The sequence below is a fragment of the Manis pentadactyla genome, chromosome 7 (genome assembly GCF_030020395.1).
Source record: "Manis pentadactyla isolate mManPen7 chromosome 7, mManPen7.hap1, whole genome shotgun sequence".
NCBI classification, from domain to species: Eukaryota; Metazoa; Chordata; class Mammalia; order Pholidota; family Manidae; genus Manis; species Manis pentadactyla.
In genome coordinates, this window is record NC_080025.1 from 67981014 (window position 1) to 68004493 (window position 23480).

At 34.5% G+C, this 23480-nt stretch overlaps 1 protein-coding gene across 4 annotated transcripts in view; it reads right to left on the reverse strand.

The window, feature by feature from the left end:
* Window positions 1–23480, reverse strand: part of SEMA3A (semaphorin 3A) — a 467315-nt gene that overhangs the window by 230982 nt on the left and 212853 nt on the right. The gene's annotated exons all lie outside the window — the stretch shown is intronic.

The following is a 23480-nucleotide window of genomic DNA, read 5'->3' on the forward strand; positions in this document are numbered from 1 at the left end:
GATGCGAGGGAAGAGGAGCAGATCTGCCTGAGGACTGAGACGGGAGTTCCACTGTGAAGTTGTTGGTTTTGAGATTGTTTTAGGAACACATAAGCTGTTTGAGAAATTAGTTTAAATCTCAAATGTCAGACATAAAGATTGGGACATATGTGGGACTCAAGACCAAGGCAGAGAGTCAAAGTAGGCCGAGGACAGAACTCTGGATGTTAGTAATGAACAAGCAAAAGACGAGAACCCCCGCCAGGAGAATTAAACCAAAAACACAGGGAGGACAGGGAAAGCAGTGTCACTGACAGTCAGGTAGAAGCTTTGAAGGTCAGTCAAACTGGGAGGACCACGTGGGAGTCAGGCAGTGAAAGCACTATATGAAGCAGGAGGATGAAAATCACCCCGACAGATTTGGTAGTCCGACAGAAGCCAAACTGCAGTTGGTCTGGGGAAGACTGACTGCAAGAGAAATAATTAACTCATCATTAGCTGATTTTGGCTCATCAGCTCTCTCCATTTCTCAGATAGGAAATGACATTTAAAAGTCCTTACCATACTAGAATTTTGAATTCACAATGAAAACTGAAACATCTATGCTGAAAATGGAAACTATTTAGAACACATAACAATTTTCATTTATCATCATCACATTAGGGAAATTAATTCCATTTTCTTCAAGATGATTTAATGTATTTCTCCATTTTCCCCCTAAGTGTTTTTGCAGGTTCCTCATAGAAACTGATTCACTGATCACAAAGCAATACCGTGCCCTTAGCTTTTATTGTACATTGATATAACAAATGACCTTCCACAGAATATTCTTCCGTCTGCAAAACTAATGTTCATTAAACGAGCCAACATCTCAAATAATAAGTAACATGATAAATTCCTCCCAGAATTTAGAGCCAGGAAGTTTTTCTCTAATGAAGAACTGAAATACATACTCCTTTTTATCAGTCAATGGAAACGTATTTCCTTTTAACCTTGGCGGATAGAAAGTTTAAAATGGAATTTAATGGTCACATGAAGAAATCAGCCTTGTCTAGTTTCCCAGTTGGTTTCTGGAGAGGACCTTTTCCTTTCCTTCATGAGTTTTCTCATTTGACACTTTTTAAATCACGTGTGTACCTCCCTGTATATGTCTGCTTACTAAAGTCCTTTCCAAATGCTATTAAAGTAAGAACTATAATTAACAACAATAAAAATATTAGTAACAAAGTATTTGGCCAGCATTTTATTTCACATTTTCTTCATTTCTTTTGAAGGCTTCCTTTCCCTCCTGCATACACCCATGCTAGTACTGGAGAAAAAATATAATTCTTTGGTATTATTTTAATTAAAGATAAACTTTGCTGAGTTTCTCTTTTATCAGATATTTCCTTCTTTTTTCATATACTTAATTAAAGGAAAGAGATATACTAGAATTTAATTCTGGCTTGAAAAGCAGTAACTATTAATTTATTATGCTTATCTTTATTATTTAATTATATAATCTTGAGCCTGGTACCAATTATTATAATTATCAGTGGTGCTTTTTCTAACAGGACATTTAGCTGCACTTTGAACCACTTGAGATTGTAACCTACTTCAAACTGATTTTACAACCTTCTCTTTTAATAATATATTTTTTGTATGTGCTACCCTTATACCCTATTTTCCCTAAAGAATTTCCTAAGAAGCATATGAAGAATGGGAGGTGCAAGTGAAGGAATACAAATTATATGCAAAGTAATGGAAAACTTAGTTTGAGCATAGGCATGAGGATTGTAGAAGGTTATTTGGCACGAGATCTAGCAAATTCTGCTTCTTTTTATAAGAAATCCCAAGATATTTTAATTAGTTAATCCCTTCCCATCCTTTTCTTTTTTAAAAGTGAAATGTATGAATGAATAAGGGAACAAGGCAGACATTTTGGTGAAAACTGAAAAATAATGGGGATAATGAGGCATCACCTTGGATTTTAAACACTTCACCCTCTAGATATTCAAGATAAACCAGCATTGCTGGTAACATTTCTACTGATAGCATGAGGTGTTAAGAATAAGAGTCTTAGTGAGAATTTGAAAAGTTGGGAAATAAAACCGAGTCCTGTGAAGTCAACATTAAATCAACACGGTGCTGTGGAGTCACCTCTACAATGTTATGTATCCCACCAACAAAAAGGCTTGAACTTATTCTACCTGAATGCATTAGCACAGTGAGCATAAAAACATTCAGATCACAAAGAGGTAGAACAGTCACGGAGAGACCAAGAAGAAAGAGCCAAAGCCTATTTGTGGCAACCCTAGCACCTAAATCTCCCCTGGACTTTCACCTTCTGAAAAAAGGAGGATGTCTCGATATGAAAATAGATGCATCAGGCTATGCCCTCAACATGATGTCCTTCAACATCAAAGTATGTTACTACCGTCCGTTTTTCTGACTCCTGACAGTCTGCTTATGAGAAGAGGATGTGATTGTCATCAAAATAGGAGCACTGTGGATTTTGTGACATCTAATTTCTTATTATACTTTAATAGTAAATATTCTGATTGATCTCACAGTAATAACATGCACCAGTCTCTGATGGACCACAATAAGCCAGATGCTGGACTAGACACTCTCACATGCAGTAACTTTAATCCTCACAACACTACCCTGCAAGACAAGAAAGTTTTTTTCCATTCTACTGATGATGAAACCGAGGAGCTCTGAGCAAATGAAATAATTTGACATCTGACAACATGGATCACACTGCATTTTTTTTAAACATTTCCTCTATAAAGTTGCAATTAAATTGGACTCACATTGGTATATCTAGTCAAATAACATGAGAACAATATTACATATATAAAGGATTTATGCTTTTAAAAAATTCAATTGCATTGTGAAACTGGACAAACATGCTATAAGCACTGCCTTTCTTTAAAATACATTTAATAAAATATAAAATTGGAACGGCAATGAGAGAGCACTTTAGTCCAGCTGTATGCACATAAGGAATAGCTGATTTATATATAATTCTCACCTTACAAGAGTTCCTCTAAGTTCTGCCTTCTTAGACATCAATAACCAAAGGACAAGAGTGGCTGTTCCCTCTGTTTGGCATTCTCATCCCCCAAATAGCTGCCCTGCTCCTTCCCACAGCTCCTTTCTGGATACACTCCAAGGTCACAGCTCTCAGGGAGGCATTCACCCCAACCACCCAGTTTAAAACTGTAAACTCTTATTTCTGTTCTCTAACTCTGATCTATTTTTCTTCACAGCCCTTATCACCATCAGACATATCATACATTTTACTTATGTGGATTCTGTTTGTCTCCCCCTTTTAGAAACTATTTCCCATGCCTAGTCTGTTTTATTCTATTTTGCTAGCACCTGGGACGGTCTCTGAGTCTATGGTAGGTGTCACTAAATATTAATTGAATGAATGAATTCACAACACATCCAGAGTTATAGCTGTGGAAAATGAATGGATTCATTTTTCATTTACTCTGAAACAAATATTTTTTTTCTATGACATACAGAAAACATGTCATCTTTACTAATGGGCTAAGATAAAACTGTGGTGTCAGTTTAAAAAATTTACTATTATTATTATTATTATTCTTACCTTAAATCTATAGGTGAACTATTAAACACTAATACTTGTTCACTGAGCAAGTACGTACCTGTGATGATCTTTTTGTTCTTTATTTAATGTGATTCCTTTGGTAGTGAAAAATAATCTACCCTTCAGATTTTCTTATAAGATATAGGAGCAGTTGGAAAAGTAGCTCTCTGCATTAAGGTATTAAGAACATACAGTAAATACATTATTTTAAGTTTTTTTCAAATCCTGACCCCTTCTCGCATTTAAATTATACTAACATTTTTTGATCAGATTAAAACAGCACACCAGAAGACTAAATTCAAATTGAGCCACTGAGAATGAGAAAGAAATTGTGTAATAGTCATTGCCTCTGAGTCATGTTAGGCAGAATGACAAATGGACAATGATACCCATAATGACATGGCAATCTTTGGCTTCGCACAGAAGTCCATAAATATTTTGCACATGCTTGGAATACGTGGATGTCCAGTTGACAGGCTCTCCAAGAAAATTCTAAAATTAGATACCAGGTCTAAATTGGTATCAGGAATTTAATAAAAAGGGATGTCCTCTGAGGTTTTAGGTCACCACACAAGTGGTCTTCATTGTGTTGTATTTAGCATAGACTTGCAAGCCATTTTTGGGAAAAAAGAGTACAAAGAACTGAACATTAAGGCAGTGATTCTCTTTCCCCCCATATTGCAATCAGTTTGAATAGTAGCGGATATGCGATTCATGTTAATTGTGCCAAAACAGCAGCAGCATGAATGCTAAATTATTCACCATGTTCACAAACTGTCAAATGGGGCAAATAGCCAACTATTCAAAATAATTGCAAAAAGATTGGCACAGCTGTAACGTGTTTTCAGTGTGTATTCCATATTCTCCTGAAACCAATATTCAATGCAGTGAAACAAATGCTTCTTTTTGATAGACTCACAGGAGAATTTAGATTTCATTCATAAGTATTTCAAGCAAAAATTAATTTATTCATTTGCACTATAATTTCCTCCTCTCTAATGATTTAAAAATACCAAAATATTTCCAAATTAGGAGAAATTAGCAATACAAAGTGAATGCTCAAATATACGTTGACAATGCATTCAGATGTCCTTTTCTCATCATTGAAAGGGAACAAAGTTACTTCTAAATTGCAGGACTGTCCACTTTTATGGTAATGAACACACTTGTTAAAAGTCAAGTGTGTAAAAAGTTCAGTTTCCATCCTAAATTTTATAGTATTGTTTGCTAGGTGTACCATGTGCTAGGGTGTTTAAATGGAATACATTTTTTAAAAAGGAAGGAGAGAGAGAGTGAGGGGAGCAGAGGAGAGTAGGATGGAGGAAATAAGGAAGAAGTAAAAAAACCTAAAATTTAAAATCGCTTTATAAAAATACCTTCCCCTGGGAGCTAAGATCCTTTTAAAGCACCCGTTCTTCTTGCAAGTAAGAATAGAGTTATGAATCAATTCACACCTAATTTTAGAATTTTGAACATAGATTCTAATTTCCATACCTCCTAGCAGACAGTTACTATTATTTCACAGAAATAACTTTAAAGTATTTCCCAGTTATGTGGCTTTGCAAATTGCCTAAAATTAAAAATACTAAAAATTCTTTAAAATTATTTTTATAAAGGACTTTTGAAATTTGTGGAAGATTTTATAGGAAACTCCATAGCTGTTAATAATAAAGAAATATTTGAATAATGATGAGTATTTAATTATGATGGAAAATGGAGAAAATATACATTTTTGTAAGTAAACTTTTTTGATAGATCTCAAGAAGAAATTTAAATTTAATCTTAGAGAAATGTTAAAGATGAAAAATATGATGATTTTCTATGAACTAATATGATACCATTTTGGTTTTAACTCTAAAACAGGAAAACGATGTTTACAGGCAAATTTATCCTAATCCCAAATCTGAGATACTTATTTTTTTATTAATGTCACTGTCTCCATTCATGCCTATCACTGTTGTTAAGGATATTTGTGCCATGTTATAATAACTACACATTTTAGAAGAGCAATACATCAAATTTCTGCTTTTATCTAAAGAGTGTTAATAAATTGAGATAAAGGTATTCCTTCATTAAAGTAAGTTCAGATAGTTATACATATATTTATTTTTAGTTGTGAAATATAACAAAGTTTTTTTCTACATCATGTTAGGAAAAATAATTTTCTCATATAAGGTTAATTAATTGACTTTTATCTTTATATAAAAATGGCCAGATATCACTTTATGTATAATTTAATATCATTTTACTTGGGAAAATTTTTCGTAAATGTTGTACTTTTATGGCAGACTTTTAGATAAACTGTACATTTGAGACCACCATCAGGAAAAAATATTTTCAGAATATCAAACTAAAGTATGGTTTTTAATTATTTGCTGCCTCCCTCTACGGGAGGACTACAATTCCCTACCCCACTGATACTAGGCTTAGCCATGTGATTTGTTTGGGTCAGTCCTCTGAACAGTAGCTTTTAGAACCACGCTATGGTTCCACCATCTCTCTTTCCCGCCACCACCTCTCGCATGAGGTTGCTCCTTCAACTTGTAACCCAAGTGAAGAAGATTTGGAGCAGGGATAGAGGCAGCTCACAAAAAGTTACAAAGTGAACAAGAAATAAATCTTCTGATATTTGGGGTTTTTTATTTCAGCAGCACTTTTAAGCCTAAAATGACTGATATTACTCTTACTGGCCCATCTTAGCCTACATGAGGATCATTTTATAGTTCTTAAGTTCTATTTTTAAATTCTTTCTTCAAAATCCTTATAATGTGAAGTATTTATGGTTATGATTCCTAAATATGCATTTGAAGAAATGATGAGAAGAACATGTAAGATGCTCTATCATAAAAAAATGTTATGTGCTAACAACTAAATTATATATATCCCTTCAATCTACAAAGATAAATGAAGACCATTAGAATTTGTATGCCTAGTAAAATCCATATGGGATTATGTTATCATGACTTCTGTATTGATAGGTTAGGAATCATTAGCAAGTAATCACTAGTTCTCTTGCTTCTTCAAACAACATGATGTACAAGAGAGGTAAACAGGCTAGGAAAAAAAGCTTAACTTGAAGTCATTTAGCACTTTATAAATTTGGTACAATACTTTATAATTCTAGCTATTTTAGAAATATCAAATTGAATACTGAAAACCTCAAATCTGCTCATTATTTTTGGCTTTAATGAAGTCATTCAAGTTTCCACTATTCAGTTGGCCTTTATCCACTAGTGGAAATGAATTTAATTTCTCAGCTTAATGTTACTTCTTAAAAAGAAACGAGGCAGAAAGAAAAAGAAATGAGGCACTGGTGATATGTAGGGATCTAAACAGTATTTAGTAATATAATTGCAATATTTAGTATGATCTTACTTTCCTATGATTTATTTCTTCCATTTTTCATAACTTAGAGGAAACAACTCTAAGTGGTGAGGTAATATTATATTTTATAGTTAACCTCCCTATCTTCTGTGCTCACCTATCTTTATTTATGTATATGCCATGCCTTCCAGTCTTAGGATCCCAACAGCAAAACTGGTAACATATACAAAATAAGATATTTTGAATAGGGTTTGCTTACAAAGTAACTATTTAAAAAATACCCACCTAGAGGGCCCACACAGCTCTCAATGCTTCACTCAAAGAGACTAAGGATATATAATTCCTTTCCTTTGGGTTCTAGTAATGGCTTCACATCACTAACAAACTATCAAAGAGTGATAAACCAGTGAGGGTTATACCTAATGAAGACTATCTTCAAAAGGATATTTGCTAAAAAGATTTAAATAGTTATTTATTTGTTGCCTCTAAGAATTCTATATTTTCACTTCACTTCCTAATAAACTGGATTAATTAGGTGGGGCCAGGCAAGGAATAGAAAGTAAAGATGTCAGGTAGAAAGTCCCTAAAACCAGTCCTTGGTATGATATAAAGAGTGAACTTTTCTGAATGGACATTAAAGCTATATAAAGCTATTAGTAAAGTTCTAAGCATAACCACAGTTTTCACAAAAGCACTGTGGAACTAGCCATGGAACTTCCTAAGAAGTTTGGCTTCATTGCATATGTTAATACAGTGTAACTGTGACATAATATGATTCTCTACAGTGTAATTTACCAATACAGTCTAGTCATTGCCTTCAAAATTCATGTTTTATATCTCTGAAAAACTTCTCAAGATAACAAGATTTATGTCAAGAAGAAAGAACTGTAAGTATCATTTATTCTGATATTTAGGTTCTACATTATTCAGCGATAAAGTGATCAAACAAAAATTAAACTGAGATATGTAAAGGGCATTAGATTTCAGGTTTTATACCTGTGACACTAACATAATCTCTGAACTATGACTATCATATCATATTTCCAGACCTTCTTTACTTATGGATAAAGTAGAAGGGCATATCACCAGATACAAACCAGATCACCAAGACTTTTCTTACACACATCAAACTAAAATACTAGACACGTAAGAATAGATCCAAGCAGGACAATCCATCAGTTGTAATATAATAAACAGATAAGAGAGGATGGCAGAAAAAAAACCCACAAACAATTAAAATCTCATATTGCCTTCACTGGTTTGGTATACCAGAGAAGCTTGGAAATGACAGTAGCTGACGAAGTGACCTTCAAGGAATTAGTTTTATTTTTGTTTGAAAACCAAATAATAATAACTGTGAGCATAGGATAAACTTTCCTCCCAAATACTGTACAAATTTCATATAAGCAACAGTTGTTTTTGAAAAATACATTATATTTAGTTTCAGTTATGAAAATGTATTGGTTCTAAATTAGCATTTGCAGCCTTATTCATTTACTTATTATATGATTTGTTCAGTACGTAATACCTACCATGTGCCACACCTGTGCTAGGACAATGGTTCTCAAAATGGGCTATGCATTGGTATCCATAGAGAAGCTTGTTCAACACAAAAATATGTAGAAATCAATCCAAACTTTCTGATTCAGGATCCAAAGGTAGGAGGTATAATAATTTATGTTTTCAATAAGTTTCTCAGATGATTCTTATGCCAGAGACATACATTAAATTGATTGAAAATGGTTCTGAATATAGTATCTTCTTGTCATAACAGAATCTTGACACATGGTGCACCAGACGTTTGATAGCAGATGCCTTCAGCATGGCCCCCTAGGAAGCAGGGCTTGACTGATAAGAGATTTGCCCTTTAATTAAAAGGTTGAGAACTAAAGACAGGGAAAGGAAGAAGGAATGCTGGCAAGAAAACTGTCACAGTCAGAGCAAGCTTTACTGACTGTTTTCAGAAGTGAGGTAGAAAGAAAAAATATTACAGTATTAAAACTAGTTTGTCTCTTTCTATAGCTGGGAATGTGTGCGTACGTGCACACTTGTCCAACATGCTACATTGATCTGCAAACTCTCCCCTGTGTGATTAAGAGAGGTTAACTCATGGGTGGAGCTCCAATCTTACTAATAAACTGTTTTCAAATATCATGATTCTTTCATATTTTAGAGGAAAATAAACACATTTGATGGGATTATGGATAATTACATCACAAAAACTGTAAGCCACCTATGTTTCAAGATTCAAGTCAATATATGATGTGTTTCTAAATGTAAAAGTTAGCCAGTTAGAATGGGACTTTTGAAAACCATATGACATGGTCTCTGAAGGGGAATACTTTCTATCTATGTGAAAAGCTAAGGCTTCAACATATGAAACCAATATGGGGAATAAAGATAATAAAATTAACATGACATCTAGAGAATTTCAGATATCATGAACTTTAGGAAAGATAAGATGATATCATAGTTTAGAAATGAAATAGAAATCTTATCTTAACTGAACCCAGTTGCAGGGCTCACCAGTAGAAAACCTTGAGACTTGTATTACATACTTCTATTGAAATAAATACGCAGGTATATAGAAGGCTAATTATAAGAATGAAATCTTGCCAAAAGCAAGGACTAATATGTGAAGAAAAGTACATGGCCAGGAATTAACTTAAAAGGCCTCTATAAAAGTATATAAAAAATTAAAAGGGAATTAATAGAATAATTTACCACAACTGTACACTTTTCAGATGTTAAACACAGAAATAATGGATTGTAATTTTCTCTTGCACTTTTCCCCATGTTTAACTCAATCATTCATTTGAAGACAACATTTACTTTCTGTTCTTCATGTTCTAGTCAACGTTTATTTAAAGCTGACTAATTTACACCAAAGGAGAGAAGAGAACAGAAAATGACCCATGTAAGAGGTGATGCTCTAAATCAATTATTCATGGTTTTTTCTATCTGGAGATTGAACTCAAAAGACATGTGCTCTGCACACAGTTAAAGCTTGCTACTTTTTAAATTATAGAGAAGTTAAGAAAAAAATGTAAGTATTGCAGTCCTAATTGTATTCTTTGCATGACACAAGGCATTTTAGGTGTTTTTGACTATGCCTCAAATTCTCCAGGTTTAGTTATTTATGAGAATTGTCTGGTAAATATACCAAAGATTAAAAGGTCACTTAATCTTTTTGTTCTATTTAGGTTTTTAAAACAAGCAATATCATGATGAATGAGCATTGACATAGAGCTAAAATATTCCCATGAAAATATACATTATAAACTATATGTAATCTGTTAACAAGATGAAGTCCATTTCATTCTAGTTCCTTCTTAGCCAGTGAAAGTATTAGGATTTAGGACACTTTGAGCACCCTTTCAAGTACCACTGATGAAATAAATAATACTTGTTGTCATATCACTCACTGGGAGGTGGATGTGACTTCATGCTTATTCATTTGTCACTCTCCAATTGCATAATGCTTCCCTGAGCACATAGACCTTTCCCCAACAGCTGGTAACTACTCAAGTAGAAGTTAATTGAATCATTGGTTTCCCCTTGAATCTGTGAATGTTTGGGGAGCCATCAATACTGCATGTAATAAGGTAATAGTCCAATTCCCATTATGAAAATAAGATGAGCCTGCTTTATATTCTACTCTGGTATACGTGCTGGAGTCTAAGTCATTAGAATGAAGAAAGCTGGAGAAAAGAAGAATCAGCAAGTATGGAATGAGAACACGTTTCTTGTAGGCCTAATGGGAAATATTCTAAAATAGTATTTATTTTGCTTCATGGAAAAATCTGAATTAACTTTTCTGATTTATAGTCAATCAGTGATTTCTAATTGCATATCATGTCATTCTCAGTTTCATATTTCATGGAATTCTAGAGAAGCATCATACATATTGTAAAGAGACCTGCATCTGTGGTCACAACTCTGTATAATATGAACAGCAAGTAGTTAAACATTTATCACATTCCACACATTGTGCTTTATCTCGATATGTCACAGGATTTTCTTTTTGGAAAGAAGTAGAATATATCCAGAGTTGTGACAAGGAATGAAAAATCCCCAAGCAAATTTATCTATTTGGAAAAGCAAATTTGTTCCTTTGGAGTGGCCCATAAGACATTGGTGAAGCAGGTTTTTAACATTTGTTGTTCATTTATTAGTGAAATACCACTTTCACAACTTGGAAAGAACGAATGCAGGAGAGCTGTTGGGGCTTCCTTTAAAAGAAGCGAGGCTCTGTTTATAAACATGATCATTTTCAGTGACTCAGAGCTCAGGCAATATACTCAGTGCCTTGGCCTCCACCAAACATGTGCCTCACCATCAAACAGAACCCTGAGTGCCTGGTGTGAACATTCTGGGCCTTCTCATGGAAGGGAGCTTAGAGACAGCCAAGCCCTGTGTGCTCTGCTCTTCGGAGAACCACGCAAGAAACCTGCCTATAAGGACGTGGGTACAGCAGTGTAGAATTCAAGGCGGCTGGAGTGGGATAATAAAAGAAAAGTGGGAAGAATAAGATAACTTGCTGTCTACCTTACAAGCAGCTGCATGAAGATTAATGGGCTAATTTCTGAGAAGCACTTAAACAGTTGTGGATGCCAAGTTTAAACATTATTATTTATTAGTTGGCTATGTTGTAAATTTCCCCTGAGAGCAGGACTGAAAGCCATATAAAAATGTATCTTCTTATTCTATTTCAATATACATATTGTGTATAAGGTAGATTTTAACTGTGTGAGAGCATTTTGAAAAATAGTAAATCATCTTGTGAAATAAGTCGAACGGTGAAATGATATTTCTCCAAATATTTAAGAGTGTTCACTATTCAAGCGGTGGTGAATCAGAAATTAACTATGAAATGAGACATTCTGCTGTCTCTATCCCTAGAGAATGGGATTCAGGATAGGGAACATAAATTCAGAATGGTACTGTTGGAAACAGGAGAGGTGTCAGAAATCACACATTTTGCCATGGACTCCCCTGGAAGAAAGGCTTTAAAGAAAACATCTTTAACTGTACAAGCTGAGCCCATAAAGCTTTACAAAAAACAGGGGCTGGGAGAACTCAGACTTGCAAATGTTCCATAGAGTTTTTGTAGCACTTAAAAAATTTGTCTACAATAAAGTTAAAAGGCATAGCTTACAAGAATAAATGTTCATGCAGTAAAAATCACCTCTATAACTTTTTCAATGTAGCTTGTTGCCCACCAGAGTAACCAAGAGTTTTCAATTTACTATTATTATTTAAAATCCCTGTGATTTTTAAAGTGCCACCCAAAAGTTGGGCAAAGAGTAATAGCCAGTATCATGGTGGAGACATCGTATTCCAATTAAAAAGCAAAGAGCCAAACAATTAAAATCATTTTGCATAATGTTTCATAGCTATATTCTATACTAAACATTTGATAGTCACTACCCAATAACCAAAATTGGAAGCTACAAGAAGGCAAGATGATTTTGGCATAAGGTTCTTGAAAATATCTATTACAAATTACACAGCATTCCATTTCTAATGTCTGTGGCATTTGGGAAATGAAGATTTAGAGTCAGTTATCAATGTCTATAATTATAGAGATGCCATTAAAAATCCTCTGCATTAAATATGCTTCATAGATTCTACTGTCATTATTTGTTTAATGCCTGAGGTTTACTCTTCATAGGACAGAAAGGCAATGGAAATGAGTGCATCTATCCTGTGCAAGGTTAATTTGTGAATGATAAATGAGTGCTTTAAAATGAACTGCCTAGGTTACAATTTAGATAGGTTTTGGCAGAAAACTAGTTTTCTCTGTTCAGTGGGGGTTCATAATTTTTTTTATAAAGGATGATTCAAAAGCACAGAAGAAAACACAAGTGGTTGCTATATGAAATCTTTTTCAAGAGAGATTAAAGAGTTCAGGATATTTTCAATCTTAAGGCAGGCAAGATTTGTGATCTTACCTTGGACACGTGGATTTATTTGTTATCTCCTTTTTTGAAATAACAGTAAAACTAATATATATATATTTTATGTATTATGTATATATAACAGTAAAACATATACATACACACATACACACACACACACACACACATATATATATATATTTTTAAATAAGTCTGTCTTGTGTGACAGTTGAAAAAATATGTTTTAATGAAATAGCTTATTGGAAAAGTAATTCTATCCATCCCCTCAGTGTATTCAATTGAACTATGGTAGATCAAAACCACTTTATTAGTAAATTAATTTTACTCCTGAAAACAGCCCTCCTATAGTTCTGAGTGTTTTTCCAGTAACTCTGAGTTAGCACCCTCACATGTATTCTATTTAAAGGTATTAGTCCTGAAGCCTAAGGGAGCGGATTACTTCTTCACAGAGTAGGACCATCTATGTGATATGATTTGCATGGAATCGAAAGACCCTGTTTATGTAAAGTAGTTCTACCGACAGACTGCTATAGAAACTTGCCCTTTGGCCCAGCTTGAAAGTTCTCATTACTGAGTTACTTCCTCTTTCTTAGCTCTGGGCAGTAGTAGGTGATGTGCATGTGTGACGGGGGTTAGTGGAAAACTTGATGGGTAAGAATGGGGTTCCCCTTTCTGATGATGATAATCAGACATGTAAAAAAAACTCAATTAAAACATAAAATGTCCCTTTAATGCTTTGATAAGACCTTCTGCTCTACCTGTACAAAAGGCAAGATCAGGTTGGGGTTGATATGATGCAGAGATACGGCAGCACAGATGTGCTCTAAAATAGGGGGATGGAGAAGCCAGAGTACAGCAGGCTGGCATGGGTTGGTTGAGCCAGGAGCCGGGGGAGGCCCCACTCATGGCTAGATTGGGAACTTCAGAGTACAGTGATCGTCTCACTAGAGTGCAAACAGAAATAGTCTTAAAGAAGCTTTGGGGACTGTAAGGAGGCCACAAGTATAACCCATTAACCTTATATTCTTTATTTATTTAGCATTTATTGATTATGGTTAATAAGAAACTGATTCTCTTTTAATAAAATGCTACATTATTAATGCTGAAAATAACTATATGTGTGCAAGATATCTTCTATTTGCTCCTCTACACCTATTTTATTCTCTCTTCTTTGTATCTAGGTTGCTGAACAATACAGGTATAAACTCAATCAATTGGCTCTTGTGTCCTTGGCTTCCATTTGGGGTTTGACAGTGTGAATTACCAGCATGAGGACAGAATGGGTGATAAAGGGGATGAAGGAGAGGAAGGTCCCAAGGTTATTTCTGTGGCTTTCTCTTTCAGAGATTCATGACTGATTGCACATTTCCTGTCTCTATTTCCAAATTTGGAAAACACTTCCACCCCTCTCCCTCCCTTCAGTCCTTCAGTTGGTAGTGGCATCTTCTATTAAAGGCCTGGAATATAGCATATATCCTTTGTGATTTCCCTGCATCCTGACCACACCTTTGGAAATTGTCTTTTCTTGAAAACTTTTCTCAAAGTACCCGTTTTTTATTTGCCGGCTATTTCTTCCAGGATCCTGACTCTTACAATATAGTATATGTGTTACTCATAACTTATTTTTGTACATATTTTGGATTGTTTTCCCCATCACATTTTCTGGAGTCATTTTTAACTAGCAGCATAGAGACTTATACTAAAATGGCTGGTCAAATATGGAGATAGTTATAAGGTTGCTTTAAAACTCTATAGTAAATTTGGAAAAAAGGGGTGTTATATTTTTTCAAGTTTCCTTTTGAGCAGTACCACTTCCATTTGGTAATAAATTTATAATTGTATTGCCAGGGACAACTGTAAAGCATTTTTTAAAAGTTTAGTATTACTCTTATTTCACTAAAAATTATTGAAATTGCTAAAATCACAAATGATATTCAAATAAAGTATTCCCTATGAGTAATTATTCTTTTATGTATAAAGTTAGTGAAACACCAGTTTCTAGAATCTCATAGATACACTCTTTTTTCTTCATTTCATTATCAATCCAATTTAATCTTGGATTACTGATTAACATAACATGTTATTCAGCAAAATTTAGTTTCCCAGATGGATTCTGTTTAATATATACCTTAACTTTCTGGTGACTACCATAATGGAACCTCATGGCCTCTAATTTTTAAATGTGTTCAAATCCTGTATTTCTAGGATCATGTCACTGTTAGTCCTTAATGGAAAGTTTCCTATAGCATGGAGACCAGATAATAAAATTTTGCCTTGAGTTTTGCAATAGAAAACTATTGACTCTGGTGCCTGAAGGATATCCGTAGAATGAACTCCAATTAACTCCTTTCTCTGTTGTCTTTGCTCTACCTCTTCTCTTACCTTTCTTTGTGTTTTTTTTTTTTTCAGTTAACAAACATGCTCAATTTTTATGGAAATAAAGAGAAAAGCAAAGGCAGTAAAGAACAACTTCTCTACTCTTTGTTGCCCTCTTGCTATGAACCAATCTCCACTTCCCTTTACAGCCAACCTTCTCAGAAGTGGAGTCAACTGGTACTATCTTCAATCTTACCCTCACTCATTACTCAATTCCTGCTGAGAACAGAGTGCCCTAAGTAGGATACTAAAGATCTCCTAATTATCCAGTTCTCATATTACTACAAATCTCGGGCATTTGACACTCTTGATGAATTGAAACTCCTACCTGAAACTTCTCTTCTGTTTTCCTTCACAGACTTCTCACTGAACTCTCCTACCTTACAGGTCTATTACCTCTCCTCAACTCCCTCTTCATCTTTGATGATCCCTCATCGCCTCTTCATATCCTCACTCTTTAGCAATGCCTTAACCCTGGTCCTCTTCTCTTTTCAGATGTGATATTTCACCACATCATCATAGCTTGAACTACTAAGTGTATTCTAATATTTTCCAAATCAATATCTTTAACCAATAACTCTTCAAATTCCAAAACTCTTATTTCTATCTACTTTGGAGACATAGCACATAGATACCCTCTACGGAACTCAACTTCAACAGGGACAAATTTAGATTCATTATTATCCCAAATAAGGCACTCTACTTTCATTTATACGATTCTTCAATGCACATAATTATCCTGAAACCCTAAAGTCAATTACGTCCTTTTAGTTATCTTTAATCTTGCCTCTCCTCGTATTTTTTACCTAATTGATCACTGTGTTCTGATTTTACTGTCTAACATGCTGAGTCTAGTTTCTCTTCCTACCCCTGCCACCACTGGCTTGGCTTAGTGTCTCAACAGCTCTCAATTACAGATTCACAATAATGCCAAAACTTATCATCTTGATTATATAGTTAATTAAAGAGAAAACTTAATATTATTTTCTTACACAAAAGTCTTCTCTTTTCTTAATGTTCTAAAAAAGGCTGCTAATAATCTGGCTCTTGTATTTCTAATTTAATTTTCTAACATCGCTCTATTAGCAGTCTGTCCCAGTTATTCCAATGTACTTACGATTTACCCCAAACCATAACGAATCATAGTGAAGTGCATGTGTGCAATCTGATCATCTGGGCTATATTGCCTTGCCGCTCCGTTTCTAACTGGGAAGCCCTAATTATACTTTAGTATACTGGTACTTCTTTCCTGAGACCTTTCCTGAATCTCACACACATAGTGAATCACACCAACATTGGTGTATCACATATATTTATCTGCATGTGTCTCACTGCACCGAAATGGTTCATTTATATCATATTATATTCCAAATCATCATTTGGCCTCCTTGACAACAGGGAATGTCTCATAGTTGTCTTAATACTTCAGTTCCAAGCACAGTGCCTAGTCATAGTTAGGAGCCAATAAATATGTGTCCACCTGCAGAGTATGAGGGTAGGAAGGAAAAGAAGATAGATGATAATCTTGTAACAGTTATCATGTAGACAGGCAATAAGAATCCATAAGGTTACATAGAAAGAGACCATGAGTCACCAATGAAGGGAAGATGATCAGAAGGAAGAGAAGCTCTTCGATGATTTTTTTTCTGGGAGTGGAAATAATAAACAAGGTGGTGACAGTGTCTTAAAATGCTAAACTAAAATTAAACCCCATTTAATTGTTAAGCAAAGCTGCATATACTATTTAAATGCTCATTAAGATGGTATACATAGGAATATATATCCATAGGAAAACTTTCAGCATGGGAATAAAGAGAACATTTCTGAGACTGGAAAAGACTGGAAAGTCTGAATGATGTGAGATAGATTAGCACACTGGGGAGATTGGCCTATCCTTGCTAAGCAGGAGGATGCCTTTTAAGGGGCTGTGTGTAGGGGACAAGAGACAGAGACCAGGCTCACCTCAGAGCCTGAAGTGACCTGCTCACTTGGAAAATGAAAAATACCTTTCCAAAGGGATACAATGGAAATCTTAGCCGTGGTTCTTAGTGGAGAAACAAGACAGAGAGATGGAGACAGACAAAAAAGTGTTGAAAATGAAAGGGTGTGTGTGTGTGTGTGTGTGTAAAATAATCAATAAATCAAATACTAATTAAAAGAAAGCTGGTATAGCTTTATTAATATCTGATAAAACAAAAAATAAAAAGAATCACTTTTTTAATAAAGAGGAGCTATGCTACTCCTTCTTTCTGAATCATACTTCTTTGACATGTTCTTTTCTTCATCTTAACCCTAGCACTAGGAAAACAGTGTTTTCAATCTCACAGAATTTGCCTAAGAGATAAGTTTTCCCTCCATTTTTTCCTTCTCATTTTCTTACAAAACTCACTTGATGTTTGTATTTTCATTCATTTTCTTGAAAGGCCTCCAACGTCTGCGTAAATGCCAAAGAAGTCTTTACACAAACAGATTCTTATTTCACAAACACTGAGCCATCCTTGCCGTTCGAGGTGCTTTCCCTTCTCAGCACCATCTTCAGGTTCTTGCCAGGAGTCTAAGCCATAGTCCACTCCTTCCTTAGGACACCCTCTGAGACTTCTGATATTATCAATATTCATACCCTTCTTGGTAGGTACTGAGTAAGAAAGAATTAACTTAATGAAGAACACTATTCTAGACAGCAAAATGACAAGTGGTTCAGGTAGAATTGCTCTTGGAATTATTCTACCTTTTCCAGGTTTTTTCAGTAACTTTGTCAATTTTCCACATCCCATTTGCTACCCTGCATACTTGGTTTTAACCAAAGATAAAAGTTAGGGCAACATGGAATTTCTCAATCATACAATAGTTTCTTCAGTTTAATCTATTCTCTTTCATTATGGTTAATACATTCATCGGTCAAGAACAAACCTTTTCTTGCATACATTTATTCTCTTGGGTAACAATTATGCTTCTGATGAAAATTCTGTCAAAGCAGAAATGCTTTTAAATATGTTTTAAACCTAAAACTCACATCCTTACTGGGTGTGTGATTTCTTGCTAGTTACTTAACCTCTCTCTGCCTTTATTTTTCTCATTAAAAAAGAACATGAAAAATAGTATTTACTTCATAGGGCTTGTGAGGTTTAGATGTATAAAGACTATATACTACAGGATATTCTGGGTGGTAAAATTTCATAGACTCACAAGTATGCAATTTTTGTCCATGAAAAAAATGAAAATTGCCTTTTTGTCAATGAATATGATTTAAATTAATGGGGGAATTTTCATTTGAATCATAAGAAGAGAGTGAACCAAAAATATCTAAAAGCCTTAAGAGAGACTTCAATCATGGAATGATATATTCAATAACACCTTAAGGCTGTCTCCTTCCCCGAACTCTTGTTGCAGGCAGAGACTTTTTTTTCTAGATTTTTTTCTTTCCTATTTAGTTACATTACACTAAATCAGAAAGTAAGATTTAAAAATACTATATTTGCTTTATTGTCTAAATGACCTGATGGTTTGTCTGGCAAATTCTACCAAGCAAAGACACAACAGTGCGTTTGATGAAGCTCGGGGCCCTGGTAGGAACTCAGCATTGTCTGTTTAAATGCATGAGATATAGTTAATTAATAATAAATTAAAAATATTGTGGGCATGATGTGAATTTGCTAGATGTTCTGTACTAAAAAGAGCAACTGTCTTATTTTTATAAAGTACTGTAGAATCTTAGCTATTGGTCTTGCTTGCTCATTTGTTCACTATAGCTATAAGGCAGCATAGGAAATCAATAAAAAGCCACATGAAAAGCAAATATGTTGATTTTTTTGGGAGGGTGTGATAATAGCCAAGCCATATTGTTTTTATTCTTTGAACACTTCTGAACATGATTTGCTTTTGGCTACATTTAGATCTTTTAGAAAGTTTAAAAACACTACTATCTAAACTTTTTCTAGAATACTGTCTCCATTTACTCACATGAACCCAAACCTGATGTAACCATGATAATACCTACCCTGAAACCCTCTCCCACACACACTCCCAACTTATACTCATGAATGAACAGGCGGGGCCAGTGTGCTTTTCACTCTTCCTTACAGTATTGAGACCATTGCTCTGTTATCATTTATCAATAACTGCTTCACTTTTGGTGCCCATGCCACTAGATTATGATGTCTTCTTCAAATGTATTTGCATTTATCTCTCTATCTTCATGGGGAGGTTGACTTAAGCCTACTTTTCCTCATTGATTTAAGCCTACTTTGATCACAGTACTTCTTTGATTACCCTTCCCTGTCTCTGGTTCTTAACACTCAAGTTAATAAGCCTCTTAACCATACCATCACAGGGCCTAGACCTCTTCAAAGACCTCCATTTTTATTATATACATGCATTTCTTTATCCCAGCATTTCCTGTTCTTATGTGTTTTATCCCCTCCAGCTCATCTCCAGCCCTCACTGCATCCTTATCCCTTTTAGAGTTAATAGCTGGCAGTTCATCCTTAATTTCACATATGTATAGATTTGCTCCTTATGTACTCTTACCTTCTGCCTGCCATGCGTGCCATTTCAATATTCAAATACAGAAACCTTTTGCATTTATGTTCTTGAGTGCTAAACACTGCTGAAGAGGGTCAAGTAACAAGGCCAATTTTATCTATTACAAACAAATGCTGATTAATATGAATTAATGCCCTACTGTTGTTTTGTTGTCCTTTCAGTCTATGGCATATGGGAAAACTTTTACCCCAACTTGCCCAAAGAGCAACAGTGGAAACATTCTGGAGGGATATGATACTATGGAGGTATTTGATAATATGTATGAAAATGATTTAAAAATTTATATTCTTTAAAACTGTAATTCTATTATTAGCATTTAGCCAAATGAAATTATCAGACAAGTGCACAATACGTTTTTATTTGTACATAATGAATTTGTTAAATCCATTTTAATAGCAACATAAAATATATAATAATAATATAAATTATTTTATATAAGTATAGTGGACTAGCATGTGGCCATTAAATACATTTTATATTAATTAAGATGGCATATATTTGGGTGAAATTAAGTATTATAAACTGGCATATTACATACAATGACACATGTGAATATATATGTAATATTACATGCAATCACATACATGTGTCCTGGGTTATATGTAACTACATACAATTTTGGGAAAATGTTCGCTAAATCATTAATGGTTGACTTAATGATGTTTTGCAGATACTTTCATGATATTTGACACTTTTTTATTTACTTCTTACTTCTTCAGACTTTTTAGTTAGTAGAAATTTCTGCATGAATATGCATTATTTTAATAAGAAAAATAACAAGTTAGTTAGATTGGTAATTGTAATATAATTGTTTTAATTATTCATATCCCTTTTGTTTCTAAACCAAATATAATCTAGTTTCTGAATCCAACTATTTTACTAAATTGTTCTTGTGAAGATCTACTATCACTGAACTTATCACCAAACCCATCAATGCCTTATTCTTGGACACTTCTTGAGGCATCTGACATGGTTGAGTATGTTGTTGTTAACAGCATGGTTACTTTAAACCATGTTTTGTATCCTTTCATCTTAAGCTCCTTCACCATTTTGTTCCACTTGTCCCCTAAGTACAGACATTTTCTAGGTCCCATGTTCAGAGTGCTTTCCTTTTCACTCTATCTTTTCTCTAGACTACTTCCCTCCCACAACTTCAAATATTACGTAGTGGGTGACTCTTAAATTATTTATCTAAACATCAAAGCTATACATCTAACAGCCTGCTGTTTCCTGCACAAAACAAGCCTGAAGTTACTTCGACTTCCACAGGAGTAGATTGGAATTCATTAGTTTCACTTTCCAAATTTTCATTTGCTTATGCATTCAATCTTATATACATCACTAGCCTCAACTTTGCTTGGATTAAAACTTCAGATTTTTAGACCTTCCTCCATGTGGTGCCTCACAACTTGTCACCATACCTGTATTGTGCACCCATCACGTTTCTCAGTGGGCAAATGAAGTACGGGGTCGGGGGAGGTGCTATTTCCTTTATACTCCCTGTTATATTAGTGTATTTGGGCATTAATCACTTCCTTCCTAGATATCCACAAAGCCTCCTAATAAAGATTTATAACTCCTTTCCTTCAGTTACAGAGCCATCAGAGTTAAGTTGCTAAAGTTCTGATTCTGATGCTTTCCCTCTACAAGAAAGAAAAAAAATACCAATACACTAGTTTGACATTCCAGGCCCTTCCTCCAAGATGTCAATTCAACCTACCTTTGAAACTTCATATCTCATTTACACTCATCTCCCTGATACTCTACTAGCAACATATGTAGAGTCACAGTCTGCTAAAGTGCCTGGATTTTTCCATCTATGACATTAACTTGGCCAAGACAAAGAGTTTGACATTCACTTGGAACAAGTGATTATTAAATCTGCACTATTCCCTTGATTGACAGCTCTAAAGTCTACGCCTTCAGTCACCGTGCTGTATTACAGTTAGAACACTGTGCTGGGACCTATATACAATCAAGGATTAGAAGCACGCTTCAGGAATGCTTTCAAACCAAGTTCTGAGATGCAAGTGGGGATCACAGCTGACTGAAGTGCTATCAGAAAACTCATCCATAAACAGAAGACAGTGGTGCCGCAGGCCAGTAGATGGACATGGGCAAGTCTGTACGTAGGTACTGAGGAAGTCAGGTTTGGTGGAGCATAGATTATTTGGGGGGACTAGATGAGATTGCCTCAGAGGTATGTTGAATGCATTTTCAATTGACCAGGAGTACAGGAGTGGGTAATCTATACCAGTCACAGCAAAAGGCTGCACTATTGAAGACAAGAAACAGTACGAACTAGACTTCTTAAGGAAATGACTTGCCAAGTATCAGTGATCAATGTTTCTCTGAAAGCTGATTAGTGAGAAAAGGAATAACCATTTTATAGATAAATACATTATCTAAAATTAAAAGCATACATACACATAATTATTAAAATATCAATTTGTATGGTATTTTTATGTCTGTGGTAAGATTAAAGAAAATGAAAACTAAAATCAAATACAGGCCAAATCGGGCTCTTATGTCTTCAACTTGCATATTCAAATATGCTTCAACTAACTCTTAAACTATTAGTCTAGAGTCAAAAGTCCTTCAAGCGCTATGCTTTCTGGTGATCAGAGTTTCAAAAGTTCTAATAACAAGAGTATGCCACAAAATAACTAGTCTGGCTTTAGGCAAAGCAATACAGGTTTAAAGCTGGTCCACTGCTTACTAACTGTGTGACCTAAAAGGCAGGAAATCAGGGCTCCAGCTTTCTATCACTCCCCAGTTGGCTATAAGACAAAAGGCAAGTCAATTATTATTCGATCTTGGTTTTCTCATCAGTTTAACCTGTGTAACTCAATTCTGGAGAAAGATAAGCAAGCATTATTTTCCTCTTTGATGTAAAAATAGGAAGTCTATAATGATGCAATTCATACTGGAAAATGTGAAATATTGGATCATGTACTACTTCAATAGTAAGATCTTATTAAAAAGAGTGAAGGTGTAATCAAGTGGATTGTTTTTTAATGGAACCATGATTGAGTAGAAAGTAAACCTAATATCTTCATTTTGTAGTATCCTGATAAAGGAAAATACTTCTTATGAATCATGTTCTAACATATTTGAAATTATTACATTGATCTGAATATTATAAATGCTTTAGAACATAATTTAAAAGAATGTTTGAAATACAATAGCTACTTTTACATGAAAAAATCAAGCAGTCCTATTACACTGGGGAGATTTAACAAATATGGCACAAAGTATGCTTGATTAAAAAACCACTATTGGGTTGAACAACAGCAGTAAGCATACTTTTCACTTTGGCTAATACAACAGCAGTTATTGACACATATCAATATATCTATATCTATATAGAGATCTATATCTTTCTTCTATCATTGATCTATGTACTAATGTATATATGTATGTCAGCGGTTATTAAAATACCAGTTCATCCTAATGACCATCTTGTGATTTTTAGACTGGTTGACTGTACAATAATACCCCCATATTACACTTCTGTTAAATTGTTACATTCAGCATACTATTCAAAGCAAACAAATAATTGCAGAATCAAATACACATTATTAACCACTTCAGAATTAAACACTTTTATTCCTCTCCTCAATTTAATTTGTATTTAGGTATTTCAATCACCTGCCTCAAATCCCTTGGTATGGGGAAAAAGGGGAATGATAGCATATGAACAAATGATCAGTAATCACTCATACATAATATTAAAT